Source organism: Dasypus novemcinctus, chromosome X (genome assembly GCF_030445035.2).
Source record: "Dasypus novemcinctus isolate mDasNov1 chromosome X, mDasNov1.1.hap2, whole genome shotgun sequence".
Classification (NCBI taxonomy): domain Eukaryota; kingdom Metazoa; phylum Chordata; class Mammalia; order Cingulata; family Dasypodidae; genus Dasypus; species Dasypus novemcinctus.
In genome coordinates this window covers 132,797,594-132,822,470 of record NC_080704.1, presented here as the reverse complement: position 1 = coordinate 132,822,470, position 24,877 = coordinate 132,797,594, and positions in this window count along the sequence as shown.

The following is a 24,877-nucleotide window of genomic DNA, read 5'->3' as shown; positions in this document are numbered from 1 at the left end:
TTTCTTCTTGAGTCAATTTAGTTAGTTTGTGGGTTTCTAGGATTCTTTCCATTTTGTCTGTGTTATTTAATATTGTGGCATACAATGGCCAACAGTATCCTCTTATAATCATTTTTTTAAAAATATATCAACTATTACTAGCAATGTCCCTATTTACATTTCTTATTTTTAAATTTCATCCTCTTCCTTTTTAATCATTTAGTCTAAATAAATTTTGTCAATTTTATTGATCTTTTAAAGAATAAAGTTTTGTTTATTTGACTCTGTCTATTGTTTTCCTATTCTCTATTTTATTATTCTGTGCTCTGATATTTATTATTTCTTTCTGATCACTTTGTGTTTGATTTGCACTATTTTCCTCATTCTTCTATATGTAGGGATAAGTTACTTGTCTGAGAACCTTATTCCAATTTAATGTAAGTATTTACAGCAATAAATTTCCCTCTGAACGTTGCCTTATATGTATCACATAATTTTTAGTTTGTTGTGTTTTTTCATTGTTGTTCATGACAAGGTATTATTTAATTTCCCTTTTAATTTCTTTGTTTATAATTTAATAGTGTAATTTTAATTTAATAGTATAAAGTAGTATAAAGGTTTATTTCTCTGGAAATCTGAGTTTTCCAGTTGTCTTTCTATTATTAATATCTACCTTCATTATATTATGGGAGGAAAAATTGTTGATATGATTTGGCTTAAGTATTCTATATATTTCTGCTAGTTTTACTTGATTGATTGTATTGTTCAAGTCTTCTATTTCCTTACTGCTCTTCTGTCTGCATCTTCTATTCATTATTGAAAGTGGTGTATTGCAATCTTCTATATTTATGGGGAAACATTTATTTCTACCTTCAATTCCCTCTGTATGATTTCTTCATATATTTTGGGCCTCTTTTGTTAAATTAATATATGTGTGTAATTGTCATGTCCCTTCATTGAATTGATCCCTTTATCAATTTATGTCCGTCTTTTCCCTTATAGTACTGTTTTACTTAAAATCTATTTTTATTATATTAATGTAACTACCCTAAACCCCCTTTGTTTGTTGTTTGTATGGAATATTTTTCCAGCTTTTCACTTTCAAACTACTCATGACATGAATATGAGATGAGTTTTTTGTAAATAGCATATATTTGGTCCATGGCTTTTTAATTCCTTCTGCCATATTCTATCTTTGATTTGGAGAGTTAATTTACATTCATAGAAATTATTCATAATGTAGGACTTTCCTCTGATATGCTGCCGTTTGGTATTTTTTAAAGTTTTATACAAGTTTTTTCCTTGTTTCTTCTGTTGTTGCCTACATTTGTGTTTAGTTGATCATCTATATTGAACCATTTTAGAGTAACTTCCCATTTCTTTTTATGCATAATTTTTCATTGTGTTTACCTTGGGGATTAGTTTAATATCTTAAGTCTCATTTATTTGGTACCATTTGAACTTTAATAGCATACATAATTTATGTTCATATATTACTCCATCCCTCTGTGTTTATGTTCTTCTTGTTTCATATCTTTATGCATTCTATGCTAACATTTAGATTTATAATTAAGTGTTATAAATAAATTATAAAATATAATGTATAATTTTTATACATTCTTACTTTACATCATGTAAGAAGTGAAAAATGGAATTATATTCCAAAAATATAGTAACAGAGGGATTTGGTTTATCCATGCAGTCACCTTTATCAGAGATTTTTATTTTTTCTTATAGCTTTGAGTTACTGTCTCCCATCCTTTCTTTTCATCCTGATGAGCTCCCTTTAATATTGCTTGTAGGGCAGGTCTAGTGGCTATGAACTCCCTCAGTTTTTGTTTATCTTGGGATGTCTCAATTTTTTACTTCATTTTTGACTGACAGTTTTGCCAGATATAGATTTCTTGATTGGCAACATTTTTTTATGTTCAGCTCTTTTAATATATCATCCCACTGCCTCCACTATTCAAATGTTGCTGATGAGAAATTGACACAGCCTTTTTCAGACTCCCTTGTCGATTGCATGTTTCTTCTCTCTTAATGTTTTCTGGATTCTCTTTGTCCTTGGCATTTAACAGTTTGGTTTTAGTATGTCTCAGTGTGGATCTTCCTGGGTTTATTTATTTGGAATTTGTTGAGATTCTTGCATGTATACATTGATGTCTTTCAAAAATTTCTGTTACCTTACAGCCATATTTTTTGAAATATTATTTCTGCTTTTTTCTTTCCATTTTGGGACTCCCATAGTGCATATATTATCATACTTGATGGTGTCTTAGAGGTATCTTAGGCTCTTTTCTTCTTTTTAGCTTTTTGTTCCTTAGGGTAGATCATTTCATTTGTCCTATCTTTGAGCTTGTTGATTTTTTTTCTTCTAGCTTCAATTTGCTGAACATCTATACAAATTTTTTATATCAGTTACTTTATTGTTTTGCTCAAATATTTCTCTTTGGTTCATTTTCATAATTTCGACATCTTTCTTGATATTCTCCTTTTGCTTATATATCATTTTCCTGACTTTCTGTCATTCTTTATTGATGTTTTCCTTTATCTCTGTGAGAATATTTAAGAAAACTTTACCAGTCTTTGTCTGGACCAAACTTTTTCCAAATTCAGACATGTAACCAGCTGGAGCAGGTGTGGCAGTGACAGTACAGCTGTGACATGGGAGCAGGTACCCAGTAAGAATGCAAGGTATGGGGAGATCCTGGCTGTGAGGATCTAGTGACAACATGAGAGGTTCTAGGTTTTTACAACAACTTGGCACCATGTGTGAATATATGCTTGTCCTTCTAGGCACAGCAGGCATTGGAAACTCTGCTCGGATCATGCAGTTTGTTCAAGGAATTTTGCTGAAAATATGATCTTATGATAAAAGTTTCTTATAGAAACAAATTGAATTAGATACACAACAGTGTATCCTTGAAATCTTGGATGCTGCAGGAATGGAACATTTTACAGCAATGATGGATTTGTACATGAAAAATGGACAAAGTTATAGCTTATTCCATGACATTAGAGTACAGTGTGCATTTAATAATTTACCAGATCTGAGAGAACAGATTCCTTAAATAAAAGACACTGATGATGTTCCAATGAAAATAGTTGGCAATAAATGTAACTTGGAGGATGAAAGAGTCATAGGAAAGTAGAAAGGATGAAATCTAGCAAGAAATGGGACAACTATACATTCTTAGAATTTCCTCTAAAATAAAAAATAAATGCTAATGAGATCTTTTATGACTTAGTATAGCAAATTAACAGAAAATCTCCAGTGCCTGAGAAAGTCTAAAAAAAGACATCAAGTCACTTGCTTTAATATACTAAATGCATTGTAGCTCTGAGCCGGTTCTGAAGAACTGTTGTCCAATTCAACAATGCCAGCATTCCAACTTTTTTGATTTCACAAATATCTTAAATGAACTTTCCTGTGGTAGTCTTTAGAGTCAGATGAAGTCTACTTCATCAGTTTTCATATTCTAATCATTTTCCAATATCACAAGAGAGGTTTTTACTTACAAAATAGTAAAACCAGAAGCTATATCCATTATTACTGATTAAAAGATATTCCTTATTGACCAAAGTTCAACATGTATAAAAATGGTGTACTGTATACTTTTAAATGCCCCATAAACTATGTATTGGAGAGTACAATAATTTATGTCCTAAAGCAACACTATTTTTGCTTAATAAAAGAAAGCTAAAAAATTTCCTATATAGATTCCTCTAAATAGCTGCTCCTTTGAAACTTGTAGCTTATTGTAATTATCTTTTTTCCCATTTTTAAAATTTACATATATTTTTTGAGGTATGTATTATTCAGTCAAAGAGGTGCTGATGCAAAATATTAGAAATTGGTTGGGTTTTTATTTATTTATTTATTTATTTATTTTCTTCTTTATTTTCTTTTAATGTTACATTAAAAATACATGAGGTCCTCATATACCCCAACCCCACCCACTCTATCCTTCAGACATCAACAACCTCTTCCGTCATTGTGGCACATCCACTGTACCTGGCAAAAACATTCTGGAGCACTGCTGCACCACATGGACAGTGGTCCACATTGTAGTCCACACTCTCCTCCAGTTCACCCAGTGGGCCACGACAGGGCACACAACATCCAGCATCTGTCCCTGCAGCACCACTCAGGTCAACTACAAATCCTGAAAATGCCCCCACACCATTTTCTTTTTAGAAATTCAAAGTCATTATCATATTATTGTATAAATAATCCCTTCTTGATTAATGTGGCTATACGGTTTTTTATTAAAAAGAACAACAACAACTGATGGATGTAAGGTAAAATGACCAAAAATATGAATGTATTGTTTGTTCCATTTTGCGGGGATACAAAGGAAAGAATTAAATATTAATTAGAAAGTAATGAGATGCAATCGTCCTTTGGTGCCAGATTCCATTTTTTGTGATTCCTGTTGAAGAGATGAAGTATGAAAACCAGCTTCAACTGGTTGGTCAGACCTGCACAGAAGAAGATCCTTGCTGTCCTCACTTCTACTTGCTTAATTGACAGTAAAATTCTCATTTAAGTGTGGAGTAATCGGTCCCTTTTTCAATCATGCAATGTATGTGCAGGTGTGATTTCCTGAACATACTAATCATGCAGTTATATAGCTATGTATGTGTCTTCATCCATATGTATAAATGCTAATACATAATCAAAGCAAATGCTGCATGAGAACTTACGTATTTAAGCAAGACTAAAAATGCAGCACAGATAGTCAGGTCTGAGTCTCTTTAGATTGACCTTGGCTTCTGCCTCTGCAGACACAATAAATATAAGTTCTGCCTAACTCTTATGTTAATTTTTTTCTCTACATTTCTTGTTATCCCCAAAAGACCAGCTTTCAGGCCTAATCAAACCTGTCGATGCTGTCATTTGTCTCTAAAATATCATGGTCCTTTCAGTACAATGTTTTAAAGACATTGCCTTTAAGTATTTTTTAAGAACTAAATGTCCAGACTTGTCTTATATATGTTTCCTTTCTTTTTTTACATAGGGAACAACATTTATAATGTGTGCAGTGGGGTTCTACTATAAGATGTGTATACATTTTCAAACATTTTTTAATGATTTACAAAATTTTGTAAATCATCAGGCTTCTGCAGCTGTCAGTTTTGACTGTGGATCCCTTGCTTGTTCATGTGTATTTGCTATACCAAATATACAGGTTTCATATTTTTACCTGTTACTGATTGTGTTTCACATGTGTAACATTTTTGCTTGATGTTAAGTAATGGACGAGTTCTGTGGATGTGGGAAGTAATTTTAATCATGTGTAGTTGTTCACAAGGCCTAAGTTACAGTAATTATTGCTGTTTTATTTAAGAATGCCTTGTTGCTTTGTATGCATCAAAGATTGTGTGTCTACCCAACAGAGAGCTACATTATTTAAACTGACTAACCTAGTGTTATAACTACTTTGAAGTGTCCAAATGTAAACTAAAAGCCTTAATTAAAGTGGTGCAATTTTGTATAACTTACCATCAAAAGTACAATCAATTGTGATTGCCGTGCAAAAACAAAGTTTTCATCTGGTATGTTCATTATCTGTTCTTACTGATGATTCATTGACTATCTGTCACTTTATTTTGGACCTTTATAATGGGGGAATTTGTTCCTCATTCTTTAAATGCTTTGTGCTTTTTGTTGCTGAAATCTCTATTTTTGAATATTTTAACATTATTACCAGGTGCAATGGATGTATCACGATGATGGGAGAGAGTGTTGCTGTGGGGGGAGTGGGGGGCGGGGGCGGTGGGGTTGAATGGGACCTCATATATTTTTTTAATGTAATTAAAAATAATAATAATAAATAAATATTTAAAAAAAATAAATAAATTTAACATAGTAATAAGTATAAAAAAAAACTGGAAATCAAATTCTTACTCCTTCCCTAGAGTTTGTTTTTTATCCCTGTTTATTGTTGAAGACTATTGTGATATGGGCTGTGTGGGGAGGCTGTATGTTTCTTCATAAATAACCTGGGCTGTGTGTGTAAACTAAATGTGTTAATTCAAGCTTACCTGGAATGAGGAAGATATGTGTTTATTTAAGCTTACCTGGAATATAGGGGATATGTGTTAATTCAAGCTTATCTAGAGAGTATGTGTTAATTCAAGAACTATCTGATAGTCAGATAAAGCACTTGAAATTCTAGAAAACTAACAAAAAAGTCCTTTTTGAGTGTAAGCACCATTTGACTACCCACTCCTACATTCTCTGTATAAAAGAAACCCAAAGATCCTATTCAGGGCTCAGATTTTTGAATTGGTGTCCCCAAACCTGACTGGTCATAAATAAATTTTCCTTCCCAAGAATATTACTGAGTCCTGGCCTTCACTGAATCTCTCTGCTTCCACAACATTTCCTGGGGGCTCATCCAGGATCACAACAAAGGTCAGAGATGGGAGCGCTTCACTACCCCTTTTAGATATCTCCAAGGAAGCCAGAAGGGCTCAGGTGAACCCCAAATTTAGGTACCCCTGGACAACTTTCAGTGCAGAAAAAGGATGTGGGCTCCACTGGAGTCCTCCTGGGGACAATAGGATACACTGGAAGGTCTAAAAGGAAATTCTGAGAATGAAAAAATTCCACACACCTAACATGTAAGACCACGCCCAGGGGCAGAGTGTCAGGAAAATCTAACTTTAAACATTAGAAGGGGAGCCAGAGCAGCTCCCAAAGAAGTCCAAAGTACCTCCAAATATTCAGGGAGAAGCCATCTTCTCCAGGTCTGAAAGAAAAGAAAAAAGCCTAATATTTAATTTTAACTAACTGTGAGTTAGCATCTGGTTCTGGTTCTGCCTTCACTAAGAAATAGTGAAGGTTTGATTATAGTGGAAAAGAACACTAATGGGTTTAAGTCCTAATGCATCGTGAAAAATCAGTCTGGATTTGAAAAATGTTGGTTATAAAAAAGTGGATTGGTTCTTGTTATAAACCTTAGTCTGAATATGAGTTAAAGAGTGGAAAGGTTTATCCAAAAATAAGTCTTTGTTTTGGTGCTTGATTGAAAATGAACTTGTTTTGTAAATAATAAGGTTAGGCAAAAAGTCCCGTTAAAAGTTTGGTTTGGTATTTAAAGCTCTTCCTCACTAAGGTTGCAATAATTAAGAAGCTGTAGCTCAAAAACAGTCATACTGGAAAAATGAAAATTACGAGTCAAATTCATGGGCTTTGTGTTTCTGTCTGTTTATTCAATGCTAGTGTGTAGATTTTCATGCCTCCAGATAGTAGTATTAAATTGTGTGAAATAGTGGACTTTGGTTAAGCTGGAGTCCCTCCCTTGCCATTGATAAAGGAGTGGAATAATTAATAGTTTATAAAGCAAACTGTGAAGGTTGAACTTATGCGTGCTCCACTGTCTTGCTCTAAGCCCATACCTGCCCTTTGTACACTGCTCTTGCCATTTGCTGGGGCTCAGGAATTCTGTGTCCATTCTGTGCACCCAGGTTTATTTAATCTGACCCCTGTCAGGATGGCTGGGTCCTAGAACAGTTGCTTAAGTCATGGCTCTGCCAATACAAAGGTTCCCCCAGGAGAACACTGGGCCCTACAAAGCTTCTTTAAGCCATTTTAGTAGCCATTGCCCTGAGACTTACCTACCATTGCCTTTTCCCACCCTCTCTCCTAAGGGAGTGCATGGCAATGGTGGACAGCTGAGGACTTACCCCTCCCATCAGGCCCACAACTTTGCAAGCCGCATTCCTATCTAACCACACAGAACTACCTGGGAAAATGAAGTAAGAAGGAGTCAGGCAGAAACCAAATGAGTGTAGTGGAAGTTCCTTTCCCCAAGGCAGACATAGGCCAGGATACCTTTGCATTATCAACCTTTACCCATGTTTACCTTTCTACTTCTTGCTACTGATTTTCCTTTGCAAGTTTGTGTTAAAATGCTTTGGAATGTTTTAAAAACTGTAAAACTGGTAAAGTGCCTTTATCTAGCCAAAAAGCTATTGCCTCAAAAACCCAAAACCTGTTAGCTAGAACAATGAAACTCCAATCACTTAATGGCCTTTTAAGGGCTGGTTTAACTGGGGAACTATCAGACCATAAAGTCATGAAACTAAAACTGTGAAGAAGGAAAAAAAAACACAATTTCACATGGCAACTTCATGTTAAAATTTAATCAGCAGTCTAAAACTGCCCCAGAAGTGCAAAGGAATACAATTCTTTTGTGTTAATCTGTGCTTAATTTTGTGTTTAACTTTAAGGTCCATTTATTTTTGTCAATTTGCTTATGCCTAGAAAATAAAATTTAGAGTTCACTTGTTACAAGTTGGATGATGGTAAAAGGTAACCTGGAAATGAAACTTTGAATGCCAATACTGTCTTGCTAATAAATTTTATGCACAACTCACAAGTGAAATTTATTTAATTGCTGAAAATGTGGAAACACTGCACAGAATTGTTACTAATAAAATTATTTTAATTGGATAATTAATAAAGTTACCCAAATTAATTTTAAGTAAAATTTTTCTAGAAACTCAAAATTGAAAAGGTATAAGTACCTTTATAAATATATATATATGAAATTTATAACTGAAATTATTACAGTGGAGTATATGTAGCCTAGATTTCAGCTATTGTAATAGTAATCTTAAACTAATTTACCTTTGTTTATGGTTACTTCAAGCTTATTTAGTGCTTACTATAATAAGAGTAGTTATAACTTAAACATCTTTATAGTCATTTTATAACTAATTTCACCTACCCCTAGACTTCAACAATTGTGATGATAATTATAAACTGAATTCACCTTTGCTTATGGTTACTGCAAGTCTATTTCAAAAAATTGCATTATAGCATTGGAAACATTTTTGTTATAAGCCATTAATTTAATAACAGCCACAAAGGGAAAATCGCAAACCCCTAATCTGGAAAAGCCAGCAAAAAAGAGCATTCAGGAAAATCTTTCAAATATTATTTTACAGTTAAACTTGTTTTATAGGAAAAAAACCCACCATTTTTTGTTTAAACAATAATAATTTCAACTTATTTTGCTAAGAGTTGTCTTTTTGTAAAACCTGGTTTTAAAACACCAGGTTAATAGATTAACATTATATGTATTAGATCTTTAAAATAATAAAAAACATACTGTAAGTTTGTGTTTAATAAAATCGAGTTTTTAAAAAAAATGTAAGTCTGCCTCCTCCTAAATGCATAAAGTAAACTCCATTGATTGCCAATTTTAATTAGAGGTAAATTAACCAGTCTATATAATTATATTTAAGTATAAAAATTTGTAAAAGCTTCTTCAAAATTAAAACATGTAAATGACTACTTATAAAAAACATTAATTAAAAATCTAAATTGATATTAATGACAAAAATAAATTACTTTGTAACAATAAAACCTGTATGAAAGTCACATTAATGTGCATATTCAAGTGGTGGGAGTAAAAAGTTACCTTGATTCCATTGGGAATCTTCAGTTTTTGTTTTAAAAATAAAAAAGTTATTTTTCCCTCTACTGCTAAAATAAATTACCTGTTTAATTAATGTCTCCATGGTAGAAGTATAAAAATAAAAAGCAAAGTACTGAAAGTTCATTTAATATATAGCACAGCGCATTAAAAGTGTTTAAAAGATGTATAAAAATCAAGAGATAAACTTCAACATTGTCAAAATCTCTTGTGCATTCAAACCAGGTGTCCAATTCATACAGGGTGCTTCTCCATGTAAGTTATTAGCTAGTTTGGTCACTGACCACTAAAACAATAAAATTATCTACTACATCTCTGGTCATGCCCCTGAAGTGGATGGAAACTACTTTGCAGTTTCAAGCTCCTGCAGCAGCCAGCAATGGTTAAGTACAACCAAATGTACAAGAGACATAACTCCAAACTGGTACTGTTTCATAGTGCCAGAGAGCACTATGCTCCAGGCTGGTAAGATCTACTCCTTAGTTTCTCTCTAGGGTCAATGGTGCTGCAACTTCTGTGAAGAACATACAAAGTGGAGCAATAAATACCAGAATACTGAATAGAATTTAAACACAATTAGCACTATAACTTGCTCCCATGGAAAAATAACCTGTATAGTATTGTAAACCTGAAGCTTAAGGCTATTAATTGCAGCTCAAGAAAAACTTATACATTAAGTAATACATTAATTAGTATTAAGTACTCTACCTATATCCTATTCTAGATTTATGTCTGATAACTATGGTAATGCTTCTAGTAAATCATATAGAGAAAAACATTGAACATGTTAAAGGTCCTGATCAACTTCATTTTCTGAATACTTAATAAACATGTCTATAAAATAAAAAAGTGGCGACCTTGCCTGAGAGCAATGGGATCAACAAACATTTTAATTAAAAAGTCACCAAATTAACTTAGGGGCAACCTCTCACATCCTTCTCCCCACACTAGGTGAAGGATGTGCTTGAGTCAAAAGCCACCAATGACTTACAGGTAATTGGTTAATTAATACCAGGCTCAATTACTGAAAACTTCCAAGGTGCAAATAATGGTGTATCAAACTCTCAACGCAGAATTCCAGCACCTGTACTAGTACCTAAATTTCCACAGTGTACCCAGGGTAAACCAACCAGGGTAGATAGCTTGAATTTCACCCTAAAAACTCATGGGTAGATTGTTAAAAATGTTAAAATCTACCTGCCAGGAGCAGTGTAATAAAAAGTCCTTCCTGAACTTCACCAAGGCACTCATCTGGGGAAAAATGCCTGATCCAGCTTAACAAAACAGATTCTCAAAAAAACAAAGCCTGGTAAAACCGTCAAAAAATTTATGAGGAGTTACTCAATTAAAGCCAAAATATAAAAGCTTTACTCTGTAGTTCTGATTACTCCCACAGCTATTAAAGCTAAAGGAATATCCAGCTTGATTTGCTAATCCTAAATAAAGTCAGCTACCCAAGAGTGCCAGCTCATCAGAAGCACCTGACTAAACACATGAGTGCCAGTCATTGAACATCCTGGGATGCATCTTCAAAAATAAGCAAAGCTAAGTGCCTAATAACATTGTCTATTACAATTTCTCTCTGGGGTTAACCAATAACATAAGGTAACTTAAATATATATATATATATAATACTGCACCCCACCAACTTTAGAAAAGTGCCATCTTTGCAGGTACCTAATGTTTTCTACTTCTGTAATCCAGTGTCCTCTTAAAAGAAAACATGTATTCCCAAAATTCTAATTAAGTTTGTTTCTTTAAAAATGGGCATCTTTTTAGCCATGTGAAAACTTCATCCAGCTTCATACAGAATGCCAGATCCATCTTACTCCAGTCAAAATAAAGTAACTAAGTTTTTACACATTGTCAGGTAGGAACTACAGACCATGGCGAGTAGGAAGTAGCTACAGAAAAAAAAATCATCTCCCTTCAGCAACCCTTTAAGATTAAAGGTGTAAATTCTCTAAAGGAAAAAGAAAGCAAAATTAATAAGATAACAAATTAATAGATGGATCTGGAACCTGGCAGAGAGTCCATGTGAACATCAGTAACCCCCAAGATGGCTGTTGGAAAATCCCCACCCCCAAGATTCTGCTATACAAAACAAAGCCTTCTTCTGGAAACAAGAAAAAGCCCCAGATATTACCCAAAAACTTTATGTTTAAGCCCTCATTGGGAAATTAATAGATGGGGTAATCAATCAAAACAAAAAATATCTGCCCACCTCATAACTTCAACAATAGTGATGCCAAAGCTAAACAAGTTAAGCTGGCATCAAAGGTGGGAATGATATGGTCTATGTGTGCGGGGGGGGGGGGGTTGTGCATTTCTTCATAAATAACATGGTCTGTGTGTGTAAGCTAAATATGTTAATTCAAGCTTACCTGGAATGTAGAAGGTATGTGTTTATTCAAGCTTACCTGGAATGTAGGGGGTATCTGTTAATTCAAGCTTATCTAGAGAGTATGTACTAATTCAAGACCTATCTGATACTCAGATAGAGCACTTGAAACTCTAGGAAACTAACAAAGAGTCCTTTTGAATGTAAGCACCATTTGACTCCCCACTCCTACATCCTCTGTATAAAAGAAACCTAAAGATCCTCTTCAGGGCTTGGGTTTTTCGAACAGGAGTCCCTGAGCTCAGTCTGTCATAAATAAATTTTCCCTCCTAAGAATAGTACTGAGTCCTGTCCTTCCATATGTAATCTTTGAATCACTCTGCATCCACAACGATAGCAGTCTGTTTAAACTTTTTGCAAAGACTATCGCTTTTTGTTGTCATTGGGGCACATGTATCTTTAATTAAGTTGCCACTGATTAAAAGTCAAATACAATATCTTTAATCTTTGTATGTTCCTTATCATTTTCATGTTCACAGTTGATTTAGAGTGTGGGATATTCCAAAAGTTCATAATGACTTCTGAAGTATAAAACTGTATTTTCCTCTATCACTGTGAATAGCAAGAGATGTCCGAGTCATCTGCTCCAGACATGGGTACCTTAAACCACCCTGGGGTCAGCCACACAGTCTTCTGCTTGCTGGGCAGTAAGTTGTTACTGATGTTTTCCATTCCCTAAGGTTGTATTCAGCTAGTGTTATCACAGAGATTCCCTGAATGCCAGGAGCTATCAAACAAAAAGAAGATAATAGGAAAAAATCACCTTTCCCAGTCTTTGCAGATTGACCCTGTTTAGGTGTTTTCATTCAGTACTTAGCCAGCCCCACACTAAAACTGAAGGACAGCCTGAAGTGAATGCATAGGGTACTCTCATGTCTTTTTGGAGCATTTTTCTTGTCCTGGGAATGGACATCTGGCCTTTTCAATTTCCCCATATCCACTGAGAGTTGAAATGAACCATGATTCATCATGAAAATTTGCAGCCTTTCTTTCTGCTCTGAATGGTATTGTATGTATCAACAGATGATTGTTTGCCCCAGTCAGCTATGGTTTGATTGTTCTCTTACTGTGTTTAAGCAGCCCTTCAAGCCATCTCTACTTCCAAAGTAACCTCACAGAATTGTGAAAATGGGATTCTTGTTCGGCATTAGTGCCTCAGACTTCTAACCAAAGGATTGGAGAAAACATAAACGCACTGCAATATATGCACAAAGGTTACTTTGCTCCCTCCAGATATTTGGGCCAGGGAGGGAATGGGGAAATTGGCTGTAAAAGTTCCATGTGCTTTTTTAAAATAAATTTTTTATCTGTTTTTAAAAGATACCTAGATCCCACAAAATAAAATGTTACATTAAAAATATGGGAGGTTCTTATAGTCCCCACTCCCCATACCCTCCAGATATTTGGGCCAGGGAGGGAATGGGGAAATTGGCTGTAAAAGTTCCATGTGCTTTTTTAAAATAAATTTTTTATCTGTTTTTAAAAGATACCTAGATCCCACAAAATAAAATGTTACATTAAAAATATGGGAGATTCTTATAGTCCCCACTCCCCATACCCCTCCCCACTATTTCCACATCAACAACTTTGATTAGTGTTGTGCATTCATTGCATTTGATGAATACATATTGGAGCACTACTACACAGTGTGGATTATAATTTACATTGATGTTTACACTCTCTCCCATTCCATTCAGTGGACTATGGCAGGATATATAATGTCCTGCAACTGTCCTGGATTTAAGTTGCCTTTTTCTTAATTTGTCCTTTCCCCAGCTACTTCAATCCTTTAACTGTTTTCCGAAAGTCTGGGAACGTTAGTTCAGCCAGTGTCTGTTGTTTTTTAATTGTTGCTATTTGGGACTAAAACCCTGGAGCCTTTTTCTTTCATTTTGCTGTTGTAACTCCCTGAGATTGGCCTTTTAATCGCTCTTATATTCATCTACAATATGTGACACAAGATAATATCCAATGGCTATTGTCTTTTAAGAGGTTTTTATGATACAAACAAGTATTTTGCCTAATGAGTTCTACTGACGTTATCTGTATCTATCACCAGCCTAAAATTTATGAGGCCAGCACTCTTCAACAGTTTATATCTAGTTGTATGAGCCTCCTAGTTTCCTTAATAAATGTCCACTATCTTGGTTTTCTAAAGAAAAATTGTTTAATTTAACATGAAATTAACAGCACTAAAAAGAGAGAGTATTGGGATACTAGTAGTTATGGGGTTTCAAAAAGTTTTAATATAGGTGATTTTTAATTTACAGAGAATTCGCAATAAATTTCTGTTAATTTAATTACAATAATTACATGATAATAATGAATAAATGAGCAGAGAAGTTATTGAGGAAAGACAGCAAGCAGGACACATGCTCAAATTTTAAAAATGAATATAGATTTGTAATAGTCAGTAAACTTTCAGCAAGAGGTAAATATTCTCCTGAGTCTAAAAGTTTTAAATATAAAATACAACCTTTTTTTCAGGTAGTTTCTATTACTGAGGATGCAACATTGTTCTGAAAAGAATAAATGTATAATCTTTTTACCTCCTCCTGAAAATCATGCAAATTATGCAATTGAGACACAATTCAAGGTATGGGTTTATATGACTAATTATCATTCTTTCTTTTTACTGATAATGGTGTAAGAATAAGAAGAATATGATTTATAGCAGGTTTGTTTTTCCTCTGATCCCTTTGCACATCTTTAGGCAGTTAAGACACACACATTTCCAAATACCTGGATATATTAATAAAAGGACACTACCACGTTTACTCTTTTGCTTTGCTTTCTTAGGACTCCCCTTTAGAAGCATTGCATTTTTGGACAATTCTTGGGAGATTGTCTTCATTACCACTGCCCCACTCTTGCATATATTGGAATTTTCCCCCACAGAGACCAACATACCTTGTTCTATTCTTAACACAAATAGGTATAAGTTTTGGAGATTTGGGCCCGAAGAGTATCAGGAATGATAGAAAGACAAAGGAGAAGGAAACAAAGAGAAAGAAAGAGAGAGTGCTGGGATCAGGGGTGTGTGAGTAGAGACTCCTCATACAACTTTATTTTCTACAAGTGGCATTATATATACTCGAGCTATTGTGATAACAAGCAGCGTAGCTACACATTAACAATACTCATAAATTAAGCTACTTACTTCAGAGTACAAAGATTTAGTATTCCTTTCAAACTGCAAAGTGTGTTTGCTCATATTTCTCCCCGGCCTGGACAGCTTTGTCCTGTTGATCCAAAAGGCTTAATTGCTGCATTCCAATGTTAAAAGCATAGTCATGGAAACAGCACAGTCTCTTACTGCAAGACCACCATGTCTTTGTTTCCCACATATAAGAACTTTTATGGGGTTATAGTGCCTTAATTAAAGAAGGCATTAAAAGCAATAATTGAAGTGATCATTCAAGAGATATTTACTTTTGGTCAGGAGAGTAAGATTAGGATTAAATGAGAGAAAGATCCTTCTTTTGTAAATTGTGTGGAGGACAACTAAAGGTATATTCTTAGGTGTAGCTGAGCGTGGGGGTTTCGTCCTCGCTCAGGCCCAAGGGTCGGGGGGGCTTGCTCCTGCCGATCAGCCGGCGGGGGGTGCCCCAAGAGGGAGCACCGGTTCTCCAGGCGTGGGGGACGCGCGGTTGGGGAAAAACCACGGAGAATGCTTGAGCGCAAGAACAGGTCTGCTTTATTGCGGAAGTACACTTGGTTATATAGGGTTGGGTAGAGGGAGGGGTTGGAGCTAGGGTGGGTTAGCTCGGGGGTGGTAGTGGATAGGTGGAAGTGGGCGGGTGGCTATGAGATAAGCAGTCGCTAGGGAAGGAGGCAGATTATATGTTGGCAATGTGGGCGGGACTGGCGGAAAAGACGGCGGGGGCTGAAAGGGGAGGAGGGGCGGAGAAAGGCGGCAGCACTTAGGTAGTTCACTTTAGTGAAGTGTTCATATGGACATTGAAGTTCTACAAATTGAATCTTTTAAAATTATCAGTGTCTGAGTATCTTTTGGAAAATATTCATCTATTTCCTGGTTTATGTATACTCCAGTTTGATGACCATTAATTCAGGGACTTAGGTTCACTGGAAGACTGTATCATCATAGTAACAAAGAGGTCAAATATTTCATTCATCTCATTGAAAAATAATTGGCTTTAGAATATGCAATTACCTGGTTGATTCAGGGAATCATTCAAATTAGTTGTTTGGTTTCATAAAAGTCAATTTGCTAATGGACCAACAAGCATAATTTTCTACTAATAGGTAAACTAACTTATTAGTACAATATAATTAGTACAATATAATTAGTACAATATAATTTATCAACAATTAAAAATGCATGGCAAGTCTCCCTGCAGCATGCCCACAATCCATGCCTTGGATTGTGTTATCTCTTCTTGTTTCTTAGCAAACTCTCTAATGCCTTGCCAACCCCCAAAAAAATTTACGGTAATTTTATTTTTTAATATGCTTTTTGAGGGGTAAGTATTGTTTAACATTTCGTTTGGTTTTGAATAGACATTTTTTTTTGTCTTTAGGTCAATGGATCTAAACTCGCTGACTATTTTGTCTTATGGCTCATTCAAAATAATGTAAGTGAAATTAAATAGTCTATTTCTTATTTTATCCCATAATATTTATTCAGCTTCTTATATCCTGGACTGAAGGAACCAGATTTTCTGATAAAATTTAAGCTTGCAAACCTGGAATAATAACTTGAAGAGAGGTGTCAAATTAGGCATACTGAATATTTTGGATAGTATTTAAATTTTTTCAGGGTTTTTACTGATGAAATTCTGAGAACTAAACTTTTCCCTCTTTTCCAGACTGTGGAGACATCCTGCACATTTTTAGTCATTTCTGGAAATCAGTAGAGGTGCCATCATGTTGAATCTCCTCATAACCTTGGTCATGATGGAAGTATAAGGTTTAAGCTATTCAGTAGGGTCTTCTTTGATTTAAAATTAAATTAAATGCTATCATGGAACATGAAGAAATCCTGCCTCTTGAAAAGGGATGTTTTCCTTTTGTTTCTTTTCAATATCAGGTTACATAAAACCCTGGCCCCTTGGTGGGCTGATATAAATGGACAGTCACTCAAGAAGACACGTAGAAGAGATCGATCTGTCATGTTTTATCCTGGAAAGAAATTAGCCCTATGCCAGCCTACAGCTGAGATTGGAAGAAGCTGGGCCCTCAGAGCCTTAAGAAGAAGAAAGAATGTGAGACCAGGCAGAGCTCATCCACCATCTTGCTTCAACATGTGGCAACTGACTTTGGTGAGAAAGAAACTTTGAGTTGGACTCCTTAAGCCCTTATAACTGTGAACTTTTACCCCAAATAAATACCCTTTATCAAAACCAAAATATTTCTGATACTTTGCATCAGCACCCCTTTGGCCGACTAACAGAAAATTTGCTAATGAATGTGGGGAACCTTCTGATGCATTTATCCAAAATGATGGAATGATATTTTAAATAGGTAAGGGGTAGTTTGTGGAGGAATTGTGAGATCCTTGGTAACACATAGACTGCTTTGAAGAAAATGTTGGTAGGAATGTGTATGCTAAAGAGACCTTTGATAAGGACTTAGAAGGAAGTGATGAAACTATTTTAGAATTTGGAAGAAAAACGATCCATATTTTAAAAGTTGCAGAAAAATTAGCACAACTGATTGCTGATGTTATACGAATGGCATAATTTGAAAATTATGAGCCTGGACATTTAGTTAAGGAGATTTCTAAACTAAATGTGGAAAATGTAGCCTAAATTCTCCTTGCAGCTTATATCAAACTTTTAATGGAAAGAGATAAACTGATAAATGAATTGTTGGGCACAAAACAAACAAACAAACAAACAGAAACTGATTCCAGAAATCCCACACCTCTGGAAATCAAGCCCCCAGATGATAGGGCACAATTTAAAGAATTAATTAAACTTAAAACTTGTAAATCAGGATTGAAAATACCATTATTTAGGAAAGACTTATGGAAAGTCTTACTATCTGATGGCTTGGACTCCTGGTTCTTATAGGCTAAAACAGCAAGATTTTTGAACAAACCACTGTACGTCTAGACTAAAAGAGACAGAGCAGGGAAAAATCAAAGGGAAAATGATTTTAAGAGAAAAACCATGGAAGCTGAAGTCTGGAGTTAAGACCTCTCCTTGGGCCAAGAGAGGAACCCTACCCAGTTATATGGAGAGAGTGAGTTTACCTGAGCATTTGAAGAGGGTGGATGCTCCAGCCCACTAATCAGGCAGACTTTTGCCACCCCAGGCTACTGAGAGGTTGAAACACATTCCCTTAGGGTTGGGGAGAGTAAAGTTGCCACGCCAGTACTATGAGAGGTGGGGCCTATTCCCCATGGTTTAGGTAAAGCTAGATCAACACCCCAGTGCTCTGAGAGTGTTGGACTTCTTCCCCCAACTTGGAACGAGTGAATTTGACACTCCATTACTCTGAGAATGGTGGGACTGTTCCCCATATATTAGGGAAGTTCAGGTCACCACTTTATTGTTCTGAGGAGATTGGGCCAGTGTGCTAGAGATTAGGGAGAATGTTGCCACCACCTAACTGTACTAAGGGGGTTTAGACTCTGCCCAGGTGACTGTGTAAAGTGTTACCTTCACCCCAATGTTCTTGGAGGGTGAGATCTGGAGCTTGTTGATCACCCAGTTGTTTGATGAGGGAGGAATCAAGAAATTAGCTATTGGCAAGCTGTGGAATGAGCAGATCCCCATGAGGCCCTAAGGAGGAGGAAAAAACCTCATCTTAAGAATGACTCTCTCTTTATACTCTCTCCCATACAATTCTGCATGTTTTGGCAAGATAAAAAACTATTGTGTATGCTCAGTGGGAATATCCCAGATGAGTTTTATCAGTTGCAATTGATGTGTTACACTAATGAAGAATGTTGTTTATGTGGGAGGTTGTGGATGGTGTGGGGAGTGGGGCATATGGGAATACCTAAATTTTCTTTGTAACATTTATGCAATTTAAGTATTTTTTAAAAAATAAAAAAATATATGTATTTTTTTTAAAAAGGGACTATCAGACTTTGAGATCTAATGGAGTATGCCCCGCAGGTTTTCAGAACTGTTGGATGACTCATGTTTCCCTCCCAAATTTCCCTTATGGTAATGCAAATGTTTATTTTATGTCTGTCCCTTTGTATATTTGAAGCAGATAAATTGTTTTATAAGTTCACAAGTCTACATCCAGAGGGGATTTTCCCCAGGACAAACAGTATTTCTATAAACTAATTATGATGTGATTTTGTACTTAGCATTGTTACTGAAATAAGCTTTTTTTTAATATTGTAATATCTTTTTTGGGATTCAGAGGGTGGTGTGTGGCAGTTTCATATTATTTATGAACCCCCAAATAGAAAAAGATGTTTGCAAACTGGTCTGTTCCTCTGGGTGTGATACCCATTGAGTATATTAAATTCAGCTGACATGTATTTATTAAATTACCTATTATGATTAGAGCTTTGATTGGCAATGTAAGTAGGGCATGACTCAGGGTTGGGAACCTGCCCCTTTTGTGAGCTGATATAACTGGGCACTCACTCAAGAAGAGACAAGGAAGAGGAGAGAGTTCTGTAATTTTTGATCCAGGGGCCTCGGGGAGAGATGAGCCATTTACCTGATAGTTTGATGCTGAAGAGAATAGAACAGCTGAGCAGCTGATAAGGCCTGGAAGGAAACCAATCCTAAGCCAGACTGATATAGGAATCCCTGAGAGACAAGCCTTATACAAGCCTATAGCTGAGATGGTAAGAAGATGGTCCCATGGAGCTGTAAGGAGAAGTAGGAAGGAGAGACCAGGCAGAACTTGCTTGCCATCTTGCTTCACCATGTGCAACTCTTTCTGGTGAGAAAGTAGCCTTGAGTAGGATGTTTTAGGGCCTTGAAACTGTAAGATTTTACCCCATGTAACTATCCTTTATAAAAGTCAACAGATTTCTGGCACTTTTGCATAAGCATCCCGTGGTAGATAATATACTATTTTTACAAATTCTTTAATATTGCCTCTGAATTTTTGAGAAGCTTTGCTATTTGTTTTGAATCTATTAATTAAAATAAAATATTTCGGTTAGAATTTTGTTTGAGTGAATAGAATAATTGAAGATCCTAGCTGAAGCATATTTGTCTACTTAGGAAGTGATTATGATATTTTCTGTCATGAAAGAATGTGTGGGAAATTAAAACTTGGGTATTTGTATATAAATTGATTTCTCCAAATATTTTTATTTGTATCATATGTGCTATTATTTCCCTTACTTGAAAATCGTTAAATTAAGTGACAAATTTTTCAGCTAGTTTTTGTTCTATTTTTTTCTAATTTATATGTGAACAATGTCACTTTCTTACTCTTTGTAAAAAATGTAAGTGCCAATGGATAAAATTAAATATTGGTTCAACATCTTTGTGATCCATTAGTTCAAGAGTCACATGGTGATCAATTGCTAATATAACCCAACATAAATATAAGCTCCAGGTCAGCTTCAAAAGCATAATCCCTATGTAGGTAACTGGTTCTATTCACAAATTAAGCCTTGAATCACAAATCAAGTTTAATACCAATCTTCCTAATATCCAGCTTTAAAGATAGGTAGCAGAACTGAAAAGTGACAATGTTCTTCCTTGTCATTTTCCTAAGGCCCCATCTAACTTGAGGCTTAGCTTATACTTATATCAAACTAATTCTTCCTATGTGAGTGGCATATATTGTTTATTTATTTACCTTTGTTGTTTTGCAATATGGAAATACCTTTATTTTCACTTATTATAAATATATATTTAAAACAAATAGCCACACAAACATGAATATAGAGAGAATAAATTAACATAGCATGTAAATATCACCTGTATTTCCACCCTCCAGAGATAATTGATAACACTATATCCATCTTCTTCATGACAATTTTAAGTTTTGGTTTGACAATTTTTATTCATACAAAAATATTTGCTAAAAGTAGCATGATTCTGTTCTTTTTTATCCTTTAGATTTCAGGTACATAGAAATTGAGTAAAAAAAATGCATGCAAAGAAATGAAATTGCTATAATATTACAGGTGTTTGAAGGGAAATTAAAAAGAAAGAAAAACATGCAAAAAATGGAGATTACACTACTCAGTTTCTGGGCACTGTCAGCATGAGTCCATGTTAAACCTTATTATATTTTTTTTCAGTTCAACCTTTATTTTACAACCTGTAGGCTTCTGGTCGCTAAACAAAATGGAGTTTTTTGGGTGGCCATTTTTAAAATTAAAAAAAATTTTTTTTATTAGAGAAGCTATAGGTTTTCAGAAAAATCATACTGGAAATACAGTATTTAATTATTTCCTTTCTGGAAAGCAGACTTGGACCAATGGTTAGGGCATTCACCTACCACATGGGAGGTCTGCAGTTCAAACCCTGGGCCTCCTTGACCCGTGTGGAGCTGGCCCATGCACAATGCTGATGCATGCAAGCAGTGCCCTGCCACACAGGGGTGCCCCTTGTGTAGGGGAGCCCCATGTGCAAGGAGTGCACCCCGTAAGAAGAGCCGCCCAGCATGAAAGAAAATGTGGCCTGCCCAGGAATGGCACTACACACATGGAGAGCTGACATAGCAAGATGATGCAACAAGAAGAAACACAGATTCCTGGTGCCACTTATAAGGGTAGTAGCGGTCACAGAAGAACACACAGCAAATGGACACAGAGAGTAGACAACTGGACTGGAGGAGGAGGGAGAGAGAAATAAATTCAAAAAATAAAAATAGAATTAAAAAATTATTTCCTTTCTTGTACATATGCATGCCCCTTCCCCTTTCTCTATCACCGATACCTAACTTAAAGCATTTAAAGTGCTTTCAGTCTACCTTCAATATAATAAGTTGTGTACATGTGTATCTTGAAAAGTATTAAGTGTTGTATTATGTGTATATTCAATTTTAAACAAATAGTAGTGTGATTTGAATATATACATCTTTTTTCACATTTAACTGCTGTATAGCATTTCACTGTATTCCTATGTTAAATCTTATTTATTAATTTTCCTAGTGATGGATCTTATTTATTAAATTTCTTAGTAATTTCCTGCTGTTGTGGGAAACTGGCATACTTGTTCCCTATTTGTTGCTTCCTGTATTGTAGATGTTGCCTTATGATGATGTTGCCTTATTGTTGAAGTTGCAGTTGCTTCCTGTTGTAGACATTGCCTTATTGTAAATGTTGCAGTTGCTTTCTGTTATTGTGGATGTTGCAGTTGCTGCCTGTTATTGTAGATGATGTTGCAGTTCTGATAGCAAACAGCTGATTGTTAGTTTCTAAATAAATACAATGTGGAAACTAGGGTTGAGGCTTTCAGTTCCAGAAGCTGTGAGTCCCCTGTTCCCATCTTTATCTCCTCTCTTGTGTCTCTCTCTCTGTCCTTATTTTGTAAAGTTCTGTGTTACCTTCCCTTTGAGCCAACCAACTGCTGACTTAGTGCAGCAACTGGCACCTGAACAGGGACCCAAAGAGAAGAAGTCTTGCTTGGAGCAAAGCTAAAAGGGAGTGTAACATCATAAAGCCCTGAGTGGTAAAGAAAATTTTCCAAGTTCTCAGTAAGTAAGGACAATCTCAGGTGATTTTGCAGGGTTATGATGGGAAACAGACAATTCAACAAAATATTGTGTGTACGTGTGTCCCTTGAAACACTTCTCAAAGCAAAATGAGCTAAGGCCACTGAGCCTTGTATTTTGGAACTCCTACAGGTTATAGAACAATATTGCTCGTGGTCCCTAGCAATAGGAAGTTCAGAATTAGGAGACTGACTGTGAAAAAGGAGGAAAAGAGTTAGAAAAATTACTTGTATGAGGTAATCCACTCCCTATTACTATTTGGCCTGCTGTAATTATAATTAAATCTGTTTTAGAACCCTTGTAAACAAGAAGATGAAAATGGAGAATGTGAGGAAATTCTTCCCATTATTTTGCATTCAGCCCCTTCATTAACTGACTTTAGAAAATCAGTTTCCCCTCCACTGATTCCCTCTTCCCCTCCCAAATCTGGAGACACTCAAAGTTGTCCACTTTACAACAAGGCATCTTACAGGATAGAAAGGAGGGTGATTTGAAGGCATTTCAAGTGGCCTTTCCAGTTAACATACCAGAAAGAGTAGCTCCTGGAGTAGGTCTCAAAAACCCAAATGGAGTGTATGAGTTCACCAACAAATTTCCCATTTAAAATATTGAAAGAGTTAAAAGCAGCAGTGCAACAGTATGGTCCAACTTCTCCTTTTACCTATGGTGTAGTGCAGGAGCTTGCTGATTCCGGCTAACCGGTCTGCGTTAGCATGCATCACCTTAGGGCCTGGAGAATTTTACAATTCAAAATCTGCTGGACAGATAATGCAGAGACTCAGGCTGCTCATAATAGAGCTCATAACATCCCCATTTCCTTGGATTGATTAGTAGGGGTGGGGAACTGGGTGTGAGTAGAACAATTAGTGATGAATTATCAAACCATCACACAGGTACAGCGCTGTTGCTTAAGAACCTGGGAAAAGATTAAGACTAAAAGCAAGCCTCTAGTGTCACTTCAAAAAATATTACAGGGACCTAAAGAACCCTATTCTGACTTTATTGCTTGGTTACAAGAGGCTATCAAAAGACAGGTCAATAACTTAGAAGCTGCAGATTCTATTTTGCAGCTAATGGCTTATGAAAAGGCTAATCAGGATTGTCAGAAAGCTATAAGGATTATGAAGGGTAAAGGGGATTTGACTGGATATATTAAATTGTGCCAGGATGTAGGGAAGGAGGGTCAATGTGCTACAATTATGGCTCAGGCTATGGCAGGGATGAAAATCAATAAAAGGTTTTCTGGAAAATGATTTAATTTTCAAAAAAACTGGTCATATGAAAAAAAAAGATTGTTGGAAAATCTCTGAGGGAAAAACAATGGAATTAAGACAGAATATTTCAGCTTGAAAGTAACACAAGCTCTGTCCCCACTGTGGTAAAGGATTTCATTGGTCTAACCTCTGTTGGTCTAAATACCATAAGAATGGCACCTCCATGTCTGGAAACTTCCAACGGGGCCTGCTCCCAGGTACACTCCAAAAGTGGGTTTTCCCACTTCAGCAAAACAATCCATAATGGCCACTGCTCAGTCTAACCTCCTTGGACCACCCAAACCCATTCCTCTTAAAGGGAATACAACCCCTCTGGTATGGGTTGAAAAGTGGCCATTAACCCTAAAACAATTGGAAGCAGTCCATAAATTTGTTAAGGAACAGTTAAATAAGGGGCATATTGAAGAATCTTTTAGTACTTGAAACTCTCTGGTGTTTCCTATTAAGAAAATTCAGGCAAATGGAGGCTTTTAACAGACCTCTGAGCAGTAAATGCAGTCATTCAACCTATGGGTGCACTGCAACCAGGTTGGCCCAAACCAGCTCTGACCCCTTGCAGCTGGCCACATGTTGTTATTGATTTAAAAGTATATTTCTTTACATTACCTTTGGCTCCCTAAGACTGAGAAATTTGCACTCTCAGTGCCTTCTTTCAATAACAAAGAACCCACAAAATCGTTTCAGTGGAGATATCTTCCTCAAGGAATGTTTAATCACCCCACCATATGTCAAAATTTTGTAGCTAAAGCATTAAATCTGGTCAGATTGACTTTTACTTCTTGCTGTATTATACATTACATTGATGATATATTATGAGCTGCTCCCTCTTCCTAGACTCTAGTTTTAGCATATCAGGCCTTAGAAAAGAGCTTAACTGTAGTAGCATTAAAACTTGCCCCTGAGAAAATACAAAAGTTTACTCTTATTTGTTATCTTGAGACTATTGTTGATAAAATTACAGGTAAGCCTCAGAAGTTTCAGATTCATAGAGACTCTATTAAACTTTGAATGATCTGCAGAAATTATTAGGAGATATAAATCAGCTGAAGCCCAAATTAGGATTTCCACATATGGAACGTCTAAACTCTTTTCAGTATTATGAGGAGATCCTCAATTAAAGAGTGACCAGGTTCTAACAAGAGAGGCAGAACAAG